The sequence below is a fragment of the Lactuca virosa genome, chromosome 8 (genome assembly GCF_052849685.1).
Source record: "Lactuca virosa cultivar CGN04683 chromosome 8, Lactuca_virosa_CGN04683_v6, whole genome shotgun sequence".
Classification (NCBI taxonomy): domain Eukaryota; kingdom Viridiplantae; phylum Streptophyta; class Magnoliopsida; order Asterales; family Asteraceae; genus Lactuca; species Lactuca virosa.
In genome coordinates, this window is record NC_136433.1 from 145010158 (window position 1) to 145034297 (window position 24140).

Sequence of the window (24140 nt, forward strand, 5' to 3'; positions counted from 1 at the left end):
GTATCAGATACGTGTACAGGGATGCCTGAAGTTCGAACCTCCTCAAAAATTGATTTGGCAATCGAAACTTTGGGTGGTATGACATCTGTCTTCTCAAGAGTTGAACTTGTAATGAGATGAGTAAACTCTGGGGTTTCATGTATCCTTTCATCGTCTTCTGTGGACTCAGTAGATACAACAAGTTTTCGAGTCTTCTTCTTCTTCTTCGTTTGTGACAAGTGTTTTGCCATATCCTCAGCTACTCGTTTCTTTGACCCCGGAGAAACAGGAGCTGGTACTTCACGAATAAGCACACCCTGATGAGTAATCTGAGGTTTTCGAACCATTTTCTGTGAAGGTGACTTGCGTTTGCGAAGAGATTTCATCTTGATTCTTCGAAACATCCCAGTCTTCGAAGGAATTATAACATTCTCTTGAGTTTCTTCAACAATTGGCTCAATCACCTGGGTTTCATCAACCTTCTTCTTTGGAGACTTGGAGGATTTCAAATCCTGTGTTTTCTTTTCAGAGGAAGCAGGATCAGCCTTCTTCGACTTTTTGGACTTCTTCTCTTCCCTAGGCAACAAGATCCCAGTCTGAATAGAAGAATCAACCGTTTTCAGATATGCTACCAAAACCGGATTCGTAGGATCCACCCTTTTAAGCATTACATCTGGAATCCGAGCAACACTTGGAAAAGTATCAGCATCATCGACAACCTCCTTCGGATAATGATAAGATTGAAAAGTAACCTTCTCTTCTTCATTTGATACTTAAATTCCTTCCTTATTATAAAAATACTGTAAAATAAGGCTCCAATATCGTGCACACGAAATGTCATGAACAACATTCGTATGTTCTACACCCTTTTGGAATTCCTTCCATAATTGTGTAGAAAAATCTGCTTCAAGATCATAGTAGAGGCCTGCAACCATAGCATACACCTCCATCCTTCCTTTGTCTAAGCCAACGGTTCTTCCAGTCAAACATCTTAAAAAGATCCCAAACAAGAAATTCCATAATCGTGGAAGTCCAGACTTCTTAAAATCACTTATTTTTGACAATGGGGGCTGATATCCCATTTCATTAAACATATGGACAATTTGTGGGAATATGAATTCAACAAAAGGAGGCGAATTCGGAATGGCAAGAATCTGACAGAAAAGTTTCTTAGATAACCTAACCTTTTTGTCATTCACAAGATGGAAAGTGATTGTATCTGAGGCTTTGTTGTATGTTGCAGTGGATCCTGCTTGAGAAAGTCTGGATATTGGAACTGAAAAAGAATTGAACATCGCCGTGGATAAAACAGAGTGTTTCAGAGCAACGATAAGCATCTTCAATTCCTCGGGATATTGAGAAATTTCACCATCCACATAGTAGTTAGTGGATTGAATCTTCATAACTGGTGCGGATGAAATATCTTCAGTGGAAGGATCGACATGAGCAGAAGTCTCTATTGTTAGGGTTTGAAGAGAATGATGAACAAAGAATTTGTGTATTTTGCTTTTTGATCGCATAAACGGAGAATTAACCCTGGAATCCCCTTTTATATGTAACCCTGAATTTTTAAATTTGAAGCGGGATGCATTTAATGAGATCCGACGTGGCATCTTAAAAATCGGACCATTACTGCGTAAAGATAGCCATGCGTCAAAAAGTGTCTGTCAAATCACCTAAAAAACCGGACAGAATACCATACGTCATCTATACCCAGCCTGTCATTACCCCTACAAGAGAATTATAACCGTCGGAACCCTTCGAATGGAAGCAAGGCTCTTTCACTTTTGGGATAAAAAGCGAAGTCATATGCCAGATGTTCGAAATCATCAGCCTGAGTTGGTATTACTCAGAACCTCAAGGATTTCGTGTGTGCAGTGTTCCAAAGAAAGTTAGACAAGAAACAAAGAAATAAAAATTTTGGGATTTTGTGATGTCAAAAAATTTAATTTGACACGAAGGCTGGTAAACCCCGGGCAAAGGTTGCTTCGTTAATCATCAAGAGAGATGATCAACTGCTTGTGTATGTTCCCGTGAATTACAATCGAATACTTTTGGATAAGTATCAAAGGGCTTCTTTTGAGAATGCTTCGTGGGTAGGTTCAAAATTTCGTTACATGTCAACCTAAACATAAGGTGATAAAGTGTAACAGAAATTACTTGTTTGACCAGTGTAGTCAGTGACAAGGTGCTTTGAGAAATTTTAATCATGACTAGGACATTCGAATGAAACTCACACGGAAATCATATTCAAGAAAAAAATTTATGTATTGGACCTTGTTGGGTAACAAACATCGTGGGTTTCAAATGTTTGATCAAGACCACGCATTCGAAATGAATATGATTTGGAGTTTCGAACTTTGGTACAGAAACAAAAGTTTCGTAAACATCTGGAACTTAGTTCCCCATCAATTCCTTAATTTTGCAAGAAATGTGGGTTTCACTTTCATCACGGACTCATGATGTTAGATCATAAACACAGAGTTTTGATATATCTAAGTCTCGACGGGTTTGATCAGAGACCTCTCGGACATATGTCTTTGTGTGTGATCGTGTAAGAACTTTATAGATGAAAAAGATTGGTATAAGACACGAAGTGTACCTCTGTTATGATATTGGACCAAACAGAAAACTCTTAACTCATTTTGAGAAGAGTCAGGTAGCTTAGAGACTAATGTGAATATAAGCCTGATTGGGAAGAAATTTTCGTATGAAAAATTTCATTAAGGCTTTCGTACACACACATTGAGTCATGGAGGCTTTTGGGCAACATGCAGCAGCATGCTTCTAGGGACAACCTAACTAATTCAAAAAAAAAATTGTACTTGATCCTAGTACGACATGCTTAATCCCCTCTGTATTGTGATCAATATCTGCAACAAAATACTAAAAAGAAGTAAAAATCAAATTATTTTTGTGGTTTTGGATTTTTCGAAAATAAAGACATAATAAACGAAAATCGTTTTGAATGTTGGAATTTTTCGAAAATTTTAAGAACAAGACTAAAGAAAAATTTTTTTGATTTTTGAATTTTTCGAAAATTTAAGAACAAAACAAAAGAATTTTTTTTTTTTTTTTTTTTGGATTTTTGAATTTTTCGAAAATTTAAGAACAAAACAAAAGAAAATCTTTTTGAATTTTTGAATTTTTCGAAAATTTAAGAACAAAACAAAAGAAAATCTTTTTGAATTTTTGATTTTTCGAAAATTTGAAAAAGATATTATATTTGTTGCAAACAGCTTCTTTTATGAGTAACAAATGTACGAATTCGAAGCGGTCGAAGCGTTGACTATGAACAGTAACCACTAACTCAACGCTTTAAAATAAGTGACAAACGTGCGAATTTGAAGCGGTCGAAGCGTTGACCAGGAACAGTAACCGCTGAATGTTGAATGACTTTGCGTTCTCTTTTATTCAGCGCCTCTGATTCATTCATTGTCACCCATCAGTTTTCTTTTTCGCATGGAACAGAATTTCCATCGATCATTCTAAGCCCTTCTATTATTCTCACAAATGACTTTTCATCCAAAGGTTTCGTGAAAATATCAGCTAACTGATCAGATGTTTTCACGAAATGTACTTCAATATTTCCATCCTCCACATGATCTTTAATGAAATGATAACGAAGAGCTATGTGTTTAGTCTTCGAATGCTGCACAGGATTATGACAAATTCTTATCGCACTTTGAGAATCACAATATAATGGAATCTTTTTCATATTAATTGCATAATCATGCAATTGACTTTGGATCCATATTATTTGTGAAGTGCAAGCAGCAGCAGCCACATATTCTGCTTCAGCTGTGGAAATTGACACGCATGTTTGCTTTTTCGACTGCCAGCTTACTAATTTGCCATCAAGAAATTGACATCCACCACTTGTGCTTTTTCGATCAAGATTACAACCATCCAAGTCTGCGTCTGAGTATGCTTGTACGAAAAATCCTGTTTTCGAAGGATACCACAATCCTAACGAAATTGTTCCTTTAAGGTAACGAAAAATATTCTTCACAACAGTGAGATGTGGTTCGCGTGGATTAGACTGATACCTAGCACAATTACACACAGAAAACATGATATCATGTCTACTTGTTGTAAGATAAAGTAATGAACCAATCATGCTCCTATATAACGTTATATCAACAGCAGGTTTATCTAACGATGGTGTTAACTTTATGCCTGTTGCCATTGGTACACGAAGCTTTGTGCTATTCGTCAATCCAAACTTTTCTAGCAGATTTTTCGTATATTTTTCCTGATTAATAAAAATCCCTTCTCTGCTTTGACGAATATTCAATCCAAGGAAATTATTGATTTTTCCCATCATGCTCATTTCAAACTTGCTTTTCATCAAATCTTCGAATTCTCTAGACAAAGCAGGGTCAGTCAAGCCAAAAATAATATCATCAACATAAATTTGAACAAGCATAAGATGATTCATCACTTTCTTTCGAAATAATGTGGGATCAATAGATCCTTGTTTAAATTTAGATTGTTTCAAAAATGATGTAAGAGTTGCATACCATGCTCGTGGTGCTTGTTTCAAACCATAAACTGCCTTATCTAAAACATAAACATGATTAGGATATTCTTCGTTAATAAAACCTGGGGGTTGTTCCACGTAAACAGTTTCTTCAAGCTCTCCATTTAAAAATGCACACTTCACATCCATTTGATAGACATCAAAATCTTTGTGAGCTGCATAAGCCAGAAATATTCGAACTGCCTCGAGTCTTGCGACAGGGGCAAAAGTTTCTTCATAGTCGATTCCTTCTTGTTGTGAATATCCTTTTACAACAAGTCTGGCTTTGTTTCGAACAATGTTTCCATCTTTGTCGGTTTTATTTTTGAAAATCCATTTTAACCCGACAATCGAAACATTTTCAGGTTTAGGAATTAATCGCCAAACTTTGTTTCGTTCGAATTCAGACAATTCAGATTGCATTGCAACAACCCAATCTGAGTGTTCCATTGCATTCTTAATTGTTTTTGGTTTAATTTTAGATATGAAAACATTGAACATGCAAAATTCTTGATGAATATTCAGTACCTCATTCTTTGCACGAATTTGAGCTCTTGTTAAAACTCCTTCTTGTGGATTCCCAATAACTTGATCCTTCGGATGATCTCTTGTCCATTTTTCCAATGGTGGATATGTTGGATCAAATTCCAAAGGTGCATCTTCGTACATTTCATCATTTTCTGAGCCTGCAATTGAACAAGCATCTTCAACATTATGCTCCCCCTCACCATCAAGCTCCCCCTCAATAACATGCTCCTCCTCAATAACATGCTCCTCCTCAACATCAGTGTGCAATCGTTCTGTCTCCCCCTCGAAAGAATGCTCTTCATCATTTAAAGTATTCGAATCCAAGTGCTCCCCCTCCACTGGATTATTTTGCTTACTTTCGCCTTCTTGAGGATCTGATGTTGTATTATCAGTAAGTTTCGTAAATTCGGGTATGTGATTATCAGGAGCATGAATTTCAGCATCGACTGCATGATCTGAAATTCCAAAAATCAAATCATAATCAATATCATCCATTTGTATAGATTCAGATTCATTGTGAGGTTCTTGTAAAATTGGATGAATTGAAAATTTATTCTCATTTTGTTTAACATAGTAATCATCAAATGTGAGATTGAACGTTTCTTCCACTTTTCGTGTCCTCTTGTTTAACACACGATATGCGACAGAATTATGCGAATATCCAAGAAAAATCCCTTCATCAGCTTTTGCTTGAAATTTCGAAAGATGATCCTTGAGATTCATAATAAAGCAAACATGAAAGAATTTCACATTTGGTTTACGATTATTCAGAATTTCGTATGGTGTAATATTAAAACGACGATGAATGAACGATCTGTTTTGAGTGAAACATGCAGTTGAAACAGCCTCAGCCCAAAGATATTGAGGTAAATTCGCGTATGCCAACATGGTTCTTGCTGCTTCGCATAGTGAGCGATTCCTTCGTTCTACAACACCATTTTGTTGTGGTGTGTATGGAGATGAAAAATTATGCGAAATCCCTTTGTCCACTAAAAATGAATCAAGAACATTGTTCTTAAATTCAGTTCCATGATCACTCTTGATTTTTCGAACAGTCTTCTTCAACATGATTTCCATCTTCTTGATAAAGTCAATCATGATTTGTGCAACTTCAGATTTAAGCCTGAGAAAATAAACCCACGTAAATCTTGAAAAATCATCAACAATAACTAAAATGTACCGTTTCTTGTTAAGAGTTGAAACAGTCGAAGGACCACACAAATCAATATGTAAAAGCTCCAGTGGTGCAACAATTTTCGAATCAATTGTTATTGGATGACCTTGTTTATGTTGCTTGCCAACTTCACAAGCTGCACATAAAGAATCATTGTCAAATTTCAGTACAGGTAAACCTCTTACCAGATCTTGTACCACAAGTTTATTGATGTTTCGAAAATTGAGATGTGAAAGCCTTCGATGCCATAACCAGCTTAGATCAGATGTGGCTTTCGAAAGAAGACATACAGCTGGTTTTCCTACAATTAGATTGATGTCCAGAGTGAACATGTCACCTTTCCTTTTAGATTTCAGTAATATTTCGTTTGTGTTAACATTCGAAATAACACTTCCTTCTTCGTTGAAAAGAACTTGATTGCCAGTGCCCACAACAAGTTGAGAAACACTAATCAAGTTATGTTGAAGACCTTCAACATATGCAACACGATTCACTGTGAATTGTCCATTCGTGATTTTCCCATATCCTTTGACTTGACACTTTTGATTGTTCCCAAACTTTACTACTCCAGCATGTTTTAGACTTCGAAAATCTTGTAAATTCTCCTTCTTTCCAGTCATGTGACGAGAGCAACCACTATCAATATACCATTTATTATCATATTGCTCGTCACACAATACCTGCAATTAATGGAAAAATTTAGGTACCCAAGGCTTTTTGGGTCCTTGGAAATTAGATTTCAATTTCGAATGTAATTTAGAACTTTTCACTCAATCACAAACCTAGGTTTTGAGACTATCGATTAAGCTTACTTCATCATCTAAAGGAACTGAAACATAAGTGTTTGATAGTTTCAAATGTTTACTAACATTACCCTTAGCATTTTGAGTGTGTGACTGAACTGTCTTTGCTTTTGTAACTGGTCTCCAAGCTTTGACCGTGATGTTCGAATCCTTGGATGATGAACTTCCATTCGAAGAAGTATTTATATATTTTTCAAATGCATCATGAATTTGCTCCTTTGAATATGCATTTGACTGATACATTTTTCCTTTTCCTTCAAGCCAATGATCAATGTTCTTCTTAGAAATCATTCCTTTTTCTCGTGACCTTTTCATAGTTTCTGTTTTTGTGTGATTAGGAAAATTTGGCTTTTGAGGTACAAAATCAACTTTGGGTTTTGTTACAAAAGAGTAAGCATATGATGAACCAACTTTTGATTTTAGATGTTGTTGTTGAAAAACTTGTTGATTTGAATTAGATTTATTTGAAAATACTCTTGATTTAGAAATTTTCGAAAACTTTGTTTGCTTATTCACTTCAGACCTTATATAATTTGATTGAGATGATTGTTGAGTTTTTGTTGAAAAAGTAGAATTTTTCGCTTTGAAAACATTTTTGTTTGATTGTGATTCAGACAATTTTTGAGACTCAACATTTTGCCAAAATATTTTCTTTCTTGCTTGTCTTTTCGAAATGTTGTTTTCCTTCGAAAATTTGTCAATTTGATCTTTAAATTCCTTAGAGTTCAGTTTGACAACTTTTTCATTTTCTTTTTCAACATTTTTTGTTTTCTCTTTTTCAATTTTCGATTTTTCAACCCATTGGTTTTGTGGTTTTTGTCGTTGAAACTTATACGAATTCTTTGTTAAGTTGTTTTCAACTGTGTTTTGATTTGCGAAAAAACCTTCTTCAGTTGTTTTTGAATTATCTTCCTCAACCAATTTCTTTAATTCTGGTTTAATATTCTCAACATTTCCAGTAGTTACGAAAATTTGATTTGGAAAAATGACATCATCTGTGCATTTGAAATTTGGATAGACCACTGTGTTCGTTTCAAGATAATGTTCACCTTTTTCATTCATTACTTTTTCGAACTTTTGTGTATCACCATACACTTGATCAACAACTATTCGTGGAATTTCTTCTTCCTTTGAGGATGCTTTTTCTTTCGAAACTTTCTCTACTTCTTCATCATCACTATCATCAGTTTGGCAATCTTTGAGATCCATGAAGTTCATTTCACAAACTTTCGAAGTTGAGGGTATATCAGTTTCATTTTCAACCATCAAATCCTTAACTTTTTCTTTCCCTTTAGATGTTGAAGCAACATTAACAACAGACAACTGAGAACAATCAACATCTTCAAACTCACTAATTTCACTAATATTATCAGAATTATCTATAATATCAGCAAAATTAGATTGAGAATCAGACGTTGAATTCTCAGTCTTTTTCAAAATTTGAATTTGTTCAGATTTAGTCAAAGTATCATTCACAATGTTAACTAATTCATTCGCATCAAGACATTCATCAACTTTGACTATTCCATATCTATACTTATCATTCGGAACTTTGTTAAAATCAGCTATTTCCTTTTCACAGTCATACGAAATGTTATCTACCGTAGCTCTTTCATAAGCTAAAAATGGCAGCAATTTTCTATGTTGTTCTTTACTGATTTCGCATGAATGATGAAGTTCAGTTAATTTCCCATACAATCTTTTAGCAGAGTTACAGTAAATGTTCCTCTGGGCTAACAACAGTTTATTATCTCTAGACAAATTATCCCTATCAACCATGATATTAGTTATTTGAAGTTCTAAACAATCTATCTTAGTGATTTTCGAATCTAATTTCTTCTGTGTCTCTAGCAACTGCATAGACAGCTTCTTAGCCTCATTGCTAGCAGATACCACAATCGAATCAAAATAAATCACAGTTTCATCGAAAGATACTAATTCAGAATTATAAGCATGTACTGGAATATTAAAAGATTCAAGAATATTTCGTACCTTTGTGGTCATTGGAGATTTGTCAGCAGCTTTTGATACGAAGCATCTCCCACGCACTTCGTATACCTCCTCATCTGATTCTTCCTCCATCTTTGCAAACATTGCCCCGTGGGTCGGATTTCGCATCTCCTCATCATCTGATCCAGATGACCAGATTTGATAAGTACCTTCTTCATCCTCATTCGCACCCTTTGCAACCAGAGACAAATTTTTGGCTTTAGCACGAACCTCCTCCAGCTTCTCAGCATAGTACGCCTCATCCTTGACCTTATTCTTCCTTTCATCCTTCTTTCGAAGCATGCAGTCATTCGCAAGGTGATTAGCACCATTGCAATAATGACAATCAATCCCAGCATCTCCCTTTAATTTCTTCTCTGTCTTTCCCTCAACAGGCTTAGTCTCTTTCATCTCTTCCTTTTTCTTCTCATCCCCAGCACTTTTACTCACATAACTCCCTTTTGTCTCAGATAACTTTGCCTTCGAATTGAAAGGCTTTTTGAAGAACTTTTTCACACGATTGTTTGAATAGAAAGCAATTGCCTCATCATTTGAGTTCATGATGAACCCTTCATCTTCATCCGAAACATCTTTCTCAGCTTCTTTTTCAGAGATCTTCGAAACCAAAGCTAGTGGACCTCCCAAACTTGCCTTCGTTTCTTCAGCTATTTCGTTCACTTCGCTTTCATGAGTCTTCAGTTGATTGTACAAATCATTCAGAGTTGACGTATCAAAGCTCTGTTGATTCTTAACCATCATACTCACACTACGCCACTCCTTACGAAGTCCCATAACAAAGATTAGATTGAACTCCATGGCTGACCTGGTGATACCATATCGATTGCATCGATATATCAATTCATTAAGACGATCGTAATAAACTTCAATCGTTTCACCATCTTTCTGTCTGAAGTCCTTCAGTTCCACTAAGCATTGCTTCACAGAGTTAACTCTTGTCTTCTCACTTCCCTGAAATTTCTCCTTGAGATTGTTCCAAATTTCCTTTGCAGTTGTACAACTCCTCACATAGTTGTACACAACTGGAGGCAAAGCTCCTCTTAGCTCTCTTACACATCTTTTCTCCAGCTTTTTCAGACGATCAGTTTGATTCTCAACTTCAGAATTTCCAGAAGATGATCCAAGTGGTTGAACATTCGATGGTGGATTGAGATTGCCAGAAATGCAATTCCACAGTTCTTCATCCAATCCATTTAGATAATCATGCATACGATCAGCCCATTGATCGTAATACTCAGGGATGGGCATAGGAATTTTGGTGGATGATCCTAGAAGATGAGAAAATGAAGTCATGGAATTCAGATTGAAAGACGCCATTGATGTATGGAAAAATTATTGAGAATTTTTAAGAAACTTTGAAAATTTGACAACAAACTATTTAATTCAAATCAAAATCACTATTAGAACACTCGATTCAATGAATTAAGTGTAGAATCGAATCACAGACTAAGATCTAGACAAATTTTCACTTTCAAAAAGTGCGGAAACTTTTGAATCAAAAAGTTGATTCAAAAACCTTTTGAACAAAGTAAAAATCAGATCAGAGATTATGATTCCTGCTCTGATACCAATTGATGAAACAAAGAATTGAGTATTGAATTAATCAGAGTTGAATTCAAAGTATGAATATGAAATTTGAACACAAAATGTAAATATGATCTGTTTGGCTCAATTACGCTTTCAACTTTTACAGAGTACAAGTGAATATTTTGTAAAGACTTCCTCTCTAAGACTCTAGTAAACACTCCTATATATAGGAGAGAAAAGCGTACAAAAAATATACTAAGGACTAAACATTAAGTTTCGAATACAATGCCTTAGTAAAATACATTACAAAAATGTTCGAAGACACCAACACATACTTCGACTCATTACAATATTTCGACCCTTACATAGACACTATATCCAACAGTCTCCCACTTGGATAAGTCTAATAACTATAGTTGCAAGTATGACTTCAGGAACCGATCAGCAATCGTAGCTCTTTAAACTCTGTTGAACTATGAAGCGCCATTTTAGATAAGTGATCATATAATCCTCTGTTCTAGATATCAGCCGGACAAATACATGGAACATGGTCTTGCTTATTGTCCAGCATTTGTTTCCCGATTTCCGATTTGTTTGACATAGAACTTAACTGAACACATCAATTTAGTTCTGACCGGGCCCGGTACATAGGTCAAAACAAAATCATCGAGGGGCCCAGATATCGCTTCTAATCCTAAAAGGAACAGATAAACTTCGACTCATATGTTTGCCTACTACTTGTTGAATTACACACAAAAGCACGGTTTATAACATCGAATTACCAATGCGTTTTCGTGCAATCAATGCATAACCAACTCATAGGCAACAAATCATATCTCTAGGTTTGAAGACTTATATGATATTACCGTCTCACTATCACTCGAGATAAATTCCATGAAGTGATACAAGTGAGTGTGGGTTGAATCCAATACTCAGAACTTATGAGCACTCATGAGTGTTGTAGCCTCGCTTTGTCTAACATCTTAGACCTCTACAAGCCAACCCATGACACTCTTGATTCATATCTACTTCCAACATATGACCGACTGTGGAGAGTTTGAATAATATGATATAAACCATAACATAATTATTCTGGAAGTCAAAACATGCAAAAAAGAAATAATAGTAAACGATTGACAAGAGATAGGAACACTTTACTCATAAATAACAGCTTTTATTTATCATCAAATGTCAATTACATTTTACAAATTTCAAGATTATCTAACTACTAAAACTAATATCATCCTTCAGCCCTATGCTCTGAGCATGCTGGAGATGCTTAGCCCGAGTCAGTCCCTTCGTGAGGGGATCTGCTGGGTTCTCATCCGATGATACCCTCTTTGCCACGAGGATTCCTTCTTCTATTCGATGTCTAATGAAGTGATATTTTCTGTCAATGTGTCTGGATCTCCCATGATCTCTTGGTTCCTTGGCTAAGGCAACCGCACTATTGCTGTCACAGAAAATCTCCACTGGCTCCTTTATAGCTGGTACAACTCCAAGGTCTCCAATGAAGTTCTTTAGCCATATAGCCTCCTTTGCTGCCTCGCTTGCTGCTATATACTCTGATTCACAAGTGGAATTAGCCACTGTCTCCTGCTTGGAACTTTTCCAAGTAATTTCCCCTCCGTTTAGAGTAAAGACCCAGCCCGACTGAGAGCGGAAATTATCCCTGTCAGTCTGAAAGCTAGCATCACTGTACCCTACAACTCTCAAGTCCTCACTGCCACCGAGGGTAAAGGCCCAATCCGTAGTCCTCCGTAGGTACTTGAGGATATTCTTTACCGCAGTCCAGTGTGCCTTGCCAGGGTTCCCCTGATACCTGCTAACCATGCTCAAAGCAAAGGCTACATCATGTCGAGTACACGTCATAGCATACATGATCGATCCTACAGCTGAAGCATAAGGTATTCGACTCATTTCTGCTATCTCAGCCTCAGTACTAGGGCTTTGTGTCTTACTCAATCTGGCGTTACTCTGGATGGGTAACTCTCCTTTCTTGGAGTTATGCATGTTGAACCTTTTCAACACTTTGTCCACATAGGTGCTTTGACTAAGTCCAATTAGTCTTTTACTCCTGTTTCTCAAAATCCTTATCCCTAGGATATAGGCAGCTTCTCCAAGGTCCTTCATAGCGAAACACTTCCCAAGCCAGGACTTTACTTCCTGCAGGGTTGGGATGTCATTTCCTATGAGTAGTATGTCATCCACATACAGTACCAAAAAGCTGACTATACTCCCACTAGCCTTGATATAGACACAAGATTCATCTTCACTCCTTGAAAAGCCAAATTCTTTGATTTTCTCATCAAAGCAAAGATTCCATCTGCGAGGTGCCTGTTTTAATCAATAAATGGATTTCTCGAGCTTACACACTCTACTGGGGTACTATGTACTGACAAAACCCTCTGGCTGAACCATGTAAACATCTTCAACCAACTTTCCATTAAGGAAAACGGTTTTGACATCCATTTTCCATATTTCATAATCATGAAATGCAGCAATGGCTAACAGAACCCTAATAGACTTAATCTTGGCCACTGGTGAAAAGGTCTCATCATAATCAACTCCCGGAGTTTGAGAATAACCCTTTGCAACCAGTCGTGCCTTATAAGTGTGTACATTACCATCCATGTCGGTCTTCTTCTTGAAGATCCATTTGCACCCAACTATCTTACGATCAGGTACATTGTCAACCAAGTTCCAAACTTGATTGTCATACATGGACTGTATCTCGCTATCCATAGCCTCTTTCCATTTAGCAGCCTCAGGGCCTGCCATGGCTTCCGTGTAGCTGTTAGGCTCATCCAGATTTACCAATGTGTTATCACTGATAAGTGTCTCACCTTCTGCAGTAATATGAAAACCATAATAATGCTCAGGTGCATTCCTAACTCTGGTGGAACGCCTCAGAGGTATAGATTCTTCAGTTGGCTCAACAGGAGTACATGCAATCCTAGAAACCTATGGATCTATGTTTGACTATGATACATGCAAATAATTATTTTTCCAAGGTTCTTATCCTATCTAGCATGGCATGGGGAACTTGAATCAAATAAAGCTAGTAGAATTACTTACCTTGTAGTTGTAGTTGATTGCTTGGAGTTTTAGAGCCTAGCACCAATAGTGTGGATGCCTCAAATGGAAATCACAAATCACCACAAACTTGGAACTTTGAGAGAATAGTAATCACCTTCTTAAAATCGGCCCTCTTACTTTACTCACCACAACTCGTGTGATTTCAAGAACCAAAGCCTCCTTTATATAGTGTGGTGGATTAGGGTTACACCTATGTAAACCCTAATACCCATGTCTTTTCATTTCCATGAGATCCATGGGTTAAAGCTCCATGGAGTATCCATGGACTTTCCATGCAAGCCTAGCCCATTCCAAATAAGCATTAGCCCACACTATATAAATACAAGAGCCCATATTTAATTAGTCATACTTTTGATCTCTAAATTAATTCTAGATTAATTATAGATCAATACTAATTAAATAATATGATTTTATATTAATATATTAGGACTTATAATATATTAATAAATCATAACTTATACTCTTCTCAAACGATTATCCATAAATTGTTCGGGTGAAGTGCAACCCAAATGGACCATGTCGGGTCGGGTCAAGTACATACCAAATATAGTTATGGACTTAGACACTATATTCAACAAAAACACCTAACAGCAATAACAATTACCCACTCAGTTTACACCCTAAATCCTCTAAATTGACAAAAAAAGTTAACTATAGACAAAATTCAAGGGTCAAAGTCAACTTCACAAGCCTCCACGTCGTGGCACCTTATGGCCACGTCGTGGCCACTCCAAGAAAAAACAGTCGGCAACTAATCAACTCCCATGTCGTGACCACGGTGGGCTACGTCGTGGAAATTATCCAGCGAGATGGTCGTGAAGACACCAGTCGCCACGTCGTGGCACCAGGTAGCCATGTTGTGGGCACAGGTCAGCAAAGACTTAATGGATTAAGTTTCTTTGCCACAATTCCAGGGGCTCAAACTTCCAGATCTGTACTTCCTCATCGTCTTGATGGATAAAGTTTCCAAGTTTATCTATTAAGACCTCTTATTATGACAAGATCGCAACCTCTAAATTTCTAATGACAACAGCAAGCCATGATTATACTCAAAGAGCCATGGAAACCAACTTTCCAAGCAACCCCAAGGTCCAAAAGTTAACCATTACACTAAAAGGTTCTAGAGTTCATTCTAACTCCATAAACAAGAGGATTTGGGACAAAACTCAAGAAATTGACCTAGAACTAGATCTAGGGAATCAATGGTCAAGGTAAAGACTTTATACCTCCAAAGATGCAAAAATGAGATGTAGATGACGGATCTAAGCTGGAACCACACTCACAAGCAACACCAAAAGCTCCTTCTTCCTTCAACCTTCAAAAAATGGAGTTCAAGCTCTCAAAGCACAAGGGGATTAGGCTTTGGATGGGGGTTCGTTCTCACAGGGTGTAGGCTGCCAAATGAGGCAACCCTAGGAGTTAGTGTCCTTAAATAGGGCACCAACCATAATATTAGGGTATTAGACCCAAAATGGTTGTCATGCCATGGCCACACAATGTCACGTTGTGGCCAAGCACGGATGTGCGTTCTTCACTAATTGAGTGCCACTCCATGGCACTCCAATGCCATGTTTCGGCTAGGCCAAACCAAAACAAAATAACAATTAAATTAATACCTGGAACACGGATGTTACAATTCTCCCCCACTAGAATCAGACTTCGCCCTCAAAGTCCTCAACTGCGAATAGATCGGGCAATGCTCATGAATCTCCTCATCGGGCTCCCAAGTCCACTCGGAGCCCTTCCATTGCTGCCACTGAACCTTGACCAGACTCACTACCTTATTCCACAAGGCCTTCTTTTTTATATTGGTAATCGCTATCGGCCACTCAAATTAATTCAAGTGGTCATCCACCTGTATATCATCCAAGGGTACTACAACGGTCTCATCTGCCACTCACTTCCGTAGCTGGGATACATGGAAGGTGTTATGAATCTGAGTAAGGTCTTCCGAAAATTCCAATCGGTAGGCTACCTTGCCTACCACAGCTGCCACTCGGAAAGGACCAATAAACGTGTGACCCAACTTGCCCCGCTTTCTAAATCAGATGACGCCTCTCCGAGGCGACACCTTCAGAAGCACCATATCATTGACCTGAAACTCCAACTCAGATCCGCGTTGGTCGGCGTAGCTCTTCTGGCAACTCTGGGTTGTCTGAAGTCTTTACCAAACCTGCTGAATATGCTCTGTCGTCTTAAGAGTTATCTATGTGCTCCCTAAGACCCCCTGGCCAACCTTTACCCAACAAATTAGGGTCATGTAAGGGTGGCATACCAATGCTGGCATGAAAGCTGTTGTTATACAAAAACTCAGCCAAAGGGAGTTAGGCGTCCCAACTCCCACCAAAGTCCAGGACACAAGCTCTCAGCATATCCTAGAGCATCTGAATGGTCTGATCGCTCTGTCCGTCCGTCTACAAATGGTAGGCGGTGCTAAGGTGAAACTGGGTATCCAACTCCTTGTGGAACCTCTTCAAAAATCTGGAAGAGAAATGGATATCCTGGTTTGAGAAAATCGAAGTAGGCACACCATGGAGAGCAATCACCTTGCGGACATAAATGTCAACTAATTTTTCAATCGATGAGCTCTCCTGGATGCCAGAAAGTGAGTACTCTTGGTCAACCGATCAACAATCACCCAGATAGCGTCCAAACCCTTTGCAGTCCTAGGCAACTTCGTGATGAAATCCATGGTGATGATCTGCTCCCATTTCCATAATGGGACCTCCATATGCTGCAATTTTCTATGAGGGCGATGATGCTCATCCTTCACCTTCCGTTAGGTCAGACACTTCTCCACGAACCAGGCTATATCCCTTTTCATACATGGCCACCAATAATTGTGTCTCAGATCATGGTACATCTTTATCGTGCCCGAGTGGATAGAGAATCTCGACTTTTCTGCCTCATCCAACAAAATATGTCGTGTCTCGCCCGAATAAGGCACCTAAATCCTGCCATGAAGTGTCAGTAATCCATGACTATCATAATCAGAAGCTGACATGTGACCTTTTACCCACTCATTCATACGATTTTCCACCTTGATAGCCTCCATCTGAGAAACCCTAATCATTTCTAAAACTATATTCACTACTGTCATCCTCATACATACATCCCAAATCGGAGTACTAACCGTCACGTGACTCATTGTGTCTGCCACCACGTTCGCCTTACCCGAATGGTACAAAATCTCACAGTCGTAGTCCTTCACTACATCAAGCCATCTTTGCTTTCTCATATTCAAATTGGGCCGATCCATCAGATACCTCAGACTCTTTTGGTCTGTGTAAATAATACACCAGACTCCATATAGATAGTGACGCCAAATCTTGAGATCAAAGACTACCACCCCTAACTCTATATCATGAGTAGCATTATTCGTCTCATGAGGCTTTAGTTGCCTCGAAGCGTAACCGATCACATACCCTCTCTGCATCAATATTGCGCCCAATCCTGTGATAGATGCGTCACAATATACCACAAAATCTTCAACTCTCGTAGGAAGGGTAAGCATCGGCACCTCACAAAGCTTCTGCCGAAGAGTCCCAAATGTTGCCTACTACTCAGGCCCCCAACGGAAAGTGACATCCTTCGTAGTCAGTCTAGTGAGAGGAACTGCAATCTTAGAAAAGTCCCTGATAAATCTCCGATAATACCCTGCTAGCCCGAGGAAACTCCGAATCTCAGATGGAGACTTCAAAACTTCCCACCACATAACCGCCTCAATATTGGTCGGGTCGACCTATATACCATCCTGGTTGATGAGGTGCCCCAAAAATTGGACCTCCCGCAGCCAGAACTCACACTTGGAGAACTTGGCGTACAACCTCTCCGCCAAAAGAACCCCAAGAAGCTCTCGCAGATGCTCCTCATGCTGCTCTTTGATCTTGGAATAAACCAAATTATCATCAATGAAAACAATCACTAAATGATCCAACATGGGCCTACACACCCGGTTCATGAGATCCATGAACATTGTCGGTGTGTTGGAGAGCCTAAAAGGCATCACCACGAACTCATAATGCCCATAGCGAGTTCGGAAATCCGTCTTCGTAATATCCTCCATCTTCGGAATATCCTCCTCCCCAACAGATCCTGCAGCTGTGAGGATAACTCCTGTATCTATGGTGGCACAAGGCGATATGGCGCCTTCGCAATAGGGGCAGCACCAGGGATCAGATCTGGCCTCATACGATGTCAACTGAAAAGCCCGACCCTTGGCTTTCGGAACCTTAACCTTCCCCTGACGCACATCAGTGATGCGCACGGTCGCAGGAGGAGGAGTCTGAACCGGTTTTACTGCAAGAAGCGGACATTCGACCTTCACATGGTCTGCCTGGTTGCTATTGAAACAAACTCGCAAACCCTTTGGGCACTCCTTCACAAAGTGCCCGTCCATGCCACATAATTAGCATATCGATGCCGATCGACAGGGACCCGCATGACCCTTGTCACACTTATTGAAAGTGTGGATCCTCTGACCTCCTGCTCCCGAATCAGTGGGCTTTTCCCGATTAGTCACTGACTGCGACCAGACTGGTCTTTTATCCCTCCTCTAAATATCCATCCCTGTCTCCCTCTCCTACAACTCCAACTCAATCTCCCTCCTTTTGGCATTAGACTGCAGCTCAGTCAAATTTCGGTATTGGTAGTTTGTTACGAACTCTTTGATATCCTTCTTGAGAATAATCAAGTATCGTGTCCTCCGTGCCTACTTAGTAGATACATATTTTGGACAAAACAAATCTCTCTCATGGAACATCCTGGTGATCTCAGTCAACGTCTTTTTCGTCTGTCAAAGCGACAAGTACTCTTGAGCCAATTACTCCCTCTCCACTAAAGGAACATACTCCTCTCGAAACATCTTAACAAACCGGTCCCATGTCACCGCGGCCTTCTCCGCAGGTGATAAATCAGTAGTCACGAACTTCCACCAGTCCTTCGCTCCTAAGCGAAGTAGGTCCAGCGCAAAGTGAACCCTCAAATCATCTAGGAAGGAGTAGGTATGGAAACATCCCTCAACATCAGTGATCCATCTCATCACAGCAATCAGATCCTACATTCCATCAAAGTTTGGGGGCTTCGTGTTGTTAAAATCCCGATACTGCAGCGAATCACCCTCGTGGGACCTCGCAGCGACGACAGCTGCGGTGGCTGCAGCAGAAGCAGCCTCGGTGATAGCAGCATAGCGCTCATCAAACATCTTTATCATCGCGGTCTTGATAGACCCAAATACCTCCGGGATAGCCTCCCTAACCACTGTGGCCACCTCCACGACAATGATCCTATGGATCTCATCATCACTGATACCTTGCATCCCCGAACCGCTAGAGCCTGAACCTGTGGTAACCACCATACTGAAAAACACAAGGAAAAAGATCAAAACCAGGCTATAAGCACACGTGAACACATAGCCTGATCAACTACTCAGTCCCCTGATATTCCTTCTAAATCTCTTACAGATCATGTGCTTTTAGTAGTACACACCCATACTACCTTCCACACCTATCCGTAGTTGATTTAGATCTCCTCTCAAGGTTCCGAACCACAAAACACGTTGCTCTCACAGAAGAAACACACAAACACCTAGGTGCTCGAAGAACCGCATCTAATCCTCTAGATACTCATCCTCAGCCCATGCTCAGCTACAACTCCATCTTATGAGAAGTCTCTGCTAATAGTGAAAATTGGCTCCGCGCAAACCAATTGTACATAACTCAAACTTAATAGACATTCGAAGAAGAGATTCCACCCCAAATCCACAACCAAGCAAGGAACAGGAAGTAAGGCTAAACCAGGCATTCTAAGGCTATAAAATCCTAATTATGTACAATCATGCAGTACACACGAAGAAATTAGCAATCTTAGCTTCAACCCTAGCAAAACATTCACAAGAATCTCATAGGCTATAAGGCATCACATAATCAGGCAACCCTATCCTGCAAGTCTGAAGGATCCTCAGCCTATCAACTGGCATGTATTTCTATCAGCTCTAATAACAACAATTATAATATAGCATACGATACACATATGAATATTTTAGGACATCACTTCTTCGGGCTCCAGCTGACTGTACACTTAGCTTCCTCTATTCTTCTCTAAATCTCCATTACGTAGTAAAATGTTTTGATAAAAATCTCATATCCTTAGTTTGAGTCTGGAATCCCATGAATGTTCATCCAAATCCCTCAAACCATAGCTCTGATACCAACTTGTAACACACTGATTTTTATGCCGAAATTTTTCATTTTTAAATAGTGAAAACACGCAATAATATAAAAACCGAGTCATAAAAATCCCAGGTGACTGAAATACAGTCATCCCAAATCAGAGTATCAAAATGCGAGAAATCATAAAATTTGCAAGCCAGAGTGTACAATCAACCCTTCGCCTTCCCGCGATCATCTGAAGTACCTGAAACACATTTAATCCACAACTGTAAGCATGAAGCTTAGTGAGTTCCCAAAATATCACACACAACTCAACAAAATAAATAACTATGGGTTATCATCAACCATGTGGATTAACAACATATTTTGGGGGTTATTAGCAACCCTGGGGACTATCAGCAGTCCCGTGGACTCACAACTGTCAAAGAAATATCAGCAACACAGTTACACAAAACACATCAACAAGTAAGACCCAGTTGGTCAGCATGCATACACTACTACACATGTAATATAGTAAGAAGACTCACCTCACAGATAGCAGCTAAATCAAGATAGTTGTCACACACTGAAGACTGCTACTACGAAACACCTAACAGCAATAACAATTACCCACTCACTCCACACCCTCAATCCTCTAAATTTACCAAAATTCAAATATAGACAAAATTCCACAGTCAAAGTCAACTTGAAAACCCTCCACGTCGTGGCCCCTTATGGACACGTCATGGCCACTCCAAGACAAAACAGTCGGCAACTAATTAACTCCCGAGACGTGACCACTATGGGCCATGCCATGGCAATCATCCAGCGAGATGGTCGTGAAGACACCAGTCGCCAGGCCGTGGCACCAGGTAGCCATGTCGTGGGCACTGGTCAGCAAAGACTTAATGGATTAACACGATTTGCCACAATCCCAACAGCTCAAACTTCCAGATCTGTACCTCGTAATTGTCTTGATGGATAAAGTTTCCAACTTTATTCATTAAGACCTCTTATTATGACAATATCTCAACCTCTAAATTTCTAATGACAACACCAAGCCATGATTATACTCAAAGAGCCATGCAAACCAACTTTCCAACCAACCCCAAGGTCCAGAAGTTAACCATTGCACTAAAAGGTTCTGGAGTTCATTCCAACTCCATAAACAAGAGGATTTGGGAAAAAAATCATGTAATTGACCTAGAACTAGATCTAGGGAATCAATGATCAATGTAAAGATTTTATACCTCCAAAGATGCAGAAATGAGATGTAGATGACGGATCTAAGCTGGAACCACACTCACAAGCAACACTAAAAGCTCATTCTTCCTTCAACCTTCACAAAATGAAGTTCAAGCTCTCAAAGCACAAAAGAGGGCTAGCGTTTGGATGGGGGTTCGTTCTTAGAGGGTGGAGGGTTCCAAATGAAGCAACCCTTGGAGTTCGTGTCCTTAAATAGGGCACCAACCACGGGATTATGGTTTTAGACCCAAAACGGCTGCCACGTCGTGGCCATACAATGCCACGTCGTAGCCAAGCATGGATGCACGTTCTTCATTAATTGGGTGGCACACGGTGGCAATCCAATTCCATATCATGGCCAGGCTAAACCAAAACAAAATAACAATTAAATTAATACTTGGAACACAAATATTACATACGAGCTTTCCCGAATAGAAAGGAAATGGACACTCTTGGTCAAACGGTCCACAATAACCCAAGTAGCATCGAGTCCCTTGGCCATAGGGATGTCAAAACGTACCATGGGACTCCATTCCCATAGGGGGCCGTCCAGTATGGCGATATTTGTTTAAAAAATCGGGGGTAAGGGCGAGGATGGGGGCAAGGTTAACCCCCATTTTAATTTCGGGGGTGGGCAGTCTCGTCCCCAAATCCCCATGGGGGTCCTATTAATAAATTATATATATTTACACTTTAATTATATAAACATAATAAACAATAGCATGATTTTGACCTGCCAAAATTCAACAAAAAAACATGCTTTTAAGTTGTTTGTAACATGTAAAATTATGTTACAAATACTATTTGTTACCCAAACAAAAGTTTCTTTTAGCCCAAAGAAATTTGCCCAAAAATCATTTGGGGGCGGGGGAACGGGGGCTGAGGCGGGGGCGGGGGTAAAAATGGAATTAGGGGGTTGGGGGTGAAAAGGTTGGATATTTCGGGGGTGAGACGGGGATGGAAAGGTTGGAGATTTCAGGAGCGGGGACGGGGGAACGGGGGAATTCTGGGGGAGGGGTGGGGAATGCAACCCCCGTCCTGTTTTACCCCGTTGATATCCCTACTTGGCCATCCTTGGTAACTTAGTGATAAATTACATGATAATCTACTCCAACTTCCACACGTGGATCTCTAAAGGCTGCAACTTGTCATCTGGTCTCTGATGCTCAGCCTTGACCTTCCTACAGGTCAGGCATCTCTTGACGAACCACAGAATCTCCCTCTTCATGCAGGGCCACAATAACCGAGTCTCAAGTCTCGATACATCTTGGTGGCTCCAGGATGAATCGATAACCTAGACTTAGGCGTCTCATCTAATGTTATCTGGCGGACTCCCCCAGAAACTGGAATCCAAACTCACCCGCATTGGGTCAACACCCTCAACTATCAGTAACAAATCTATCAATTTGACCTCTGATCTTCTCCTTTTTCTAGTTCTCCCTCTTGAATATCTCTGCCTGAGCCTCTCTGATCGTATCCAAAAGTGATGAAATAATGGTCATCCTCAAACATAGGCCTCACATGGGAGTACCAGTCGTCTTGCCGCTCAAAGCATTAGCAACCACATTGGCCTTCCCCGGGTGGTATAAGATCTTGCAGTTATAATCCTTAATCACATCAAGCCACCTGTGCTGCCTCATATTCAAATTCGCCTGATCCAGGAAGTATCTCAAACTCTTGTGATCTGTGTAGATATTACAACGGACCCCATATAGATATTGACATCAAATATTGAGGGAGAAAACTACAACCCCCAACTCCAGATCGTGAGCAGGATAATTCGCCTCACGAGGCTTCAGCTACCTTGAAGCATAAGCTATCACATGAACCCTATACATCAAAACGGAACCCAAACCTAAAACAGATGCATCACAATATACCAAAAAATCATCAAATCTCTCAGGGATTACTTGAACCGGTGCCCCGCATAGTCTCTTTTATAGGGTCTCAAAAGCCACTTGTTGCTTAGGCCCTAAAAAAAGTGACATCCTTCCTAGTCAACCTGGTAAGAGGAACTGCAATCTTGGAGAAGTTTCGAATGAATCTCATGTAGTACACGACCAACCCAAGAAAACTCAGTATCTCTAATGGGGATCTCGGAACCTCCCACTGAATCACTACCTCAATCTTTGCCGGATCGACCAAAATACCGTCCTAATTGACGAGGTGCCCCAGAAACTGAACCTCGTGCAACCATAACTCACACTTGGAGAATTTGGCGTATAACCTCTCCACCCGCAGAACCCCAAGAATCTTGTGAAGGTACTCCTCATGCTACATCTTGCTCTTAGAATAGACCAATATATCGTCGAAAACAATCACAGAGCGATCCAACATCGTTATACACACCCGGTTTATGAGATCCATGAACACTGTCAGTACGTTGGTGAGCCCAAAAGGCATCACCACAAACTCTTAATAACCATAACGAGTATGGAATGTCGTCTTCTGAATGTCATCCTCCCTAACCTCACATGAGGGTAGCATGGCCTCAAATCGATCTTGGAAAACCAAGATGCTCCCTGCAACTGGTCAAAAATATCAATCATCGACAGTGGGTAACAGTTTTTCACCGTTAACTTGTTCAACTCCTAGTAATCGATGCACACCCGGTGTGAAAAATCCTCCTTCTTGACAAAAAGGATCAGTGCTCCCCAATGTGAGCTACTAGGGCGAATAAATCCCTTGCCTAACAACTCTTGGAGTTATGAAGACAACTCCTGCATCTCAGACGGCGCAAGGCGATATGGCGCCTTGGCGATCGGGGCAAAACTAGGGATCAGGTCGATCCTAAACTTCACCTACCTCCCATGAGGCATCCTGGAATATCATCTAGAAAGACATCAGGAAAATCCCTCACCATGGGAACATCGGGGCCTCGGCCTCTCCTGGTATCCATTAGTAATGTGTAAAGCTCTCCCCTCGGACTTTGGTGCCTCGACCTCTCCTAGCATCCATCAGTAATGCATAAAGTTGCAGGAGCTGGAGTTTGCACTAATCTCAAGGAAAGTAATGGGCAATCGGCCTTTGCATGGCCCGTCTGGTTGCAGCTGAAACAAACTTGAAAAACCTTCGGATAATCCTTCGTAAAGTTCCCGTCCTTGCCA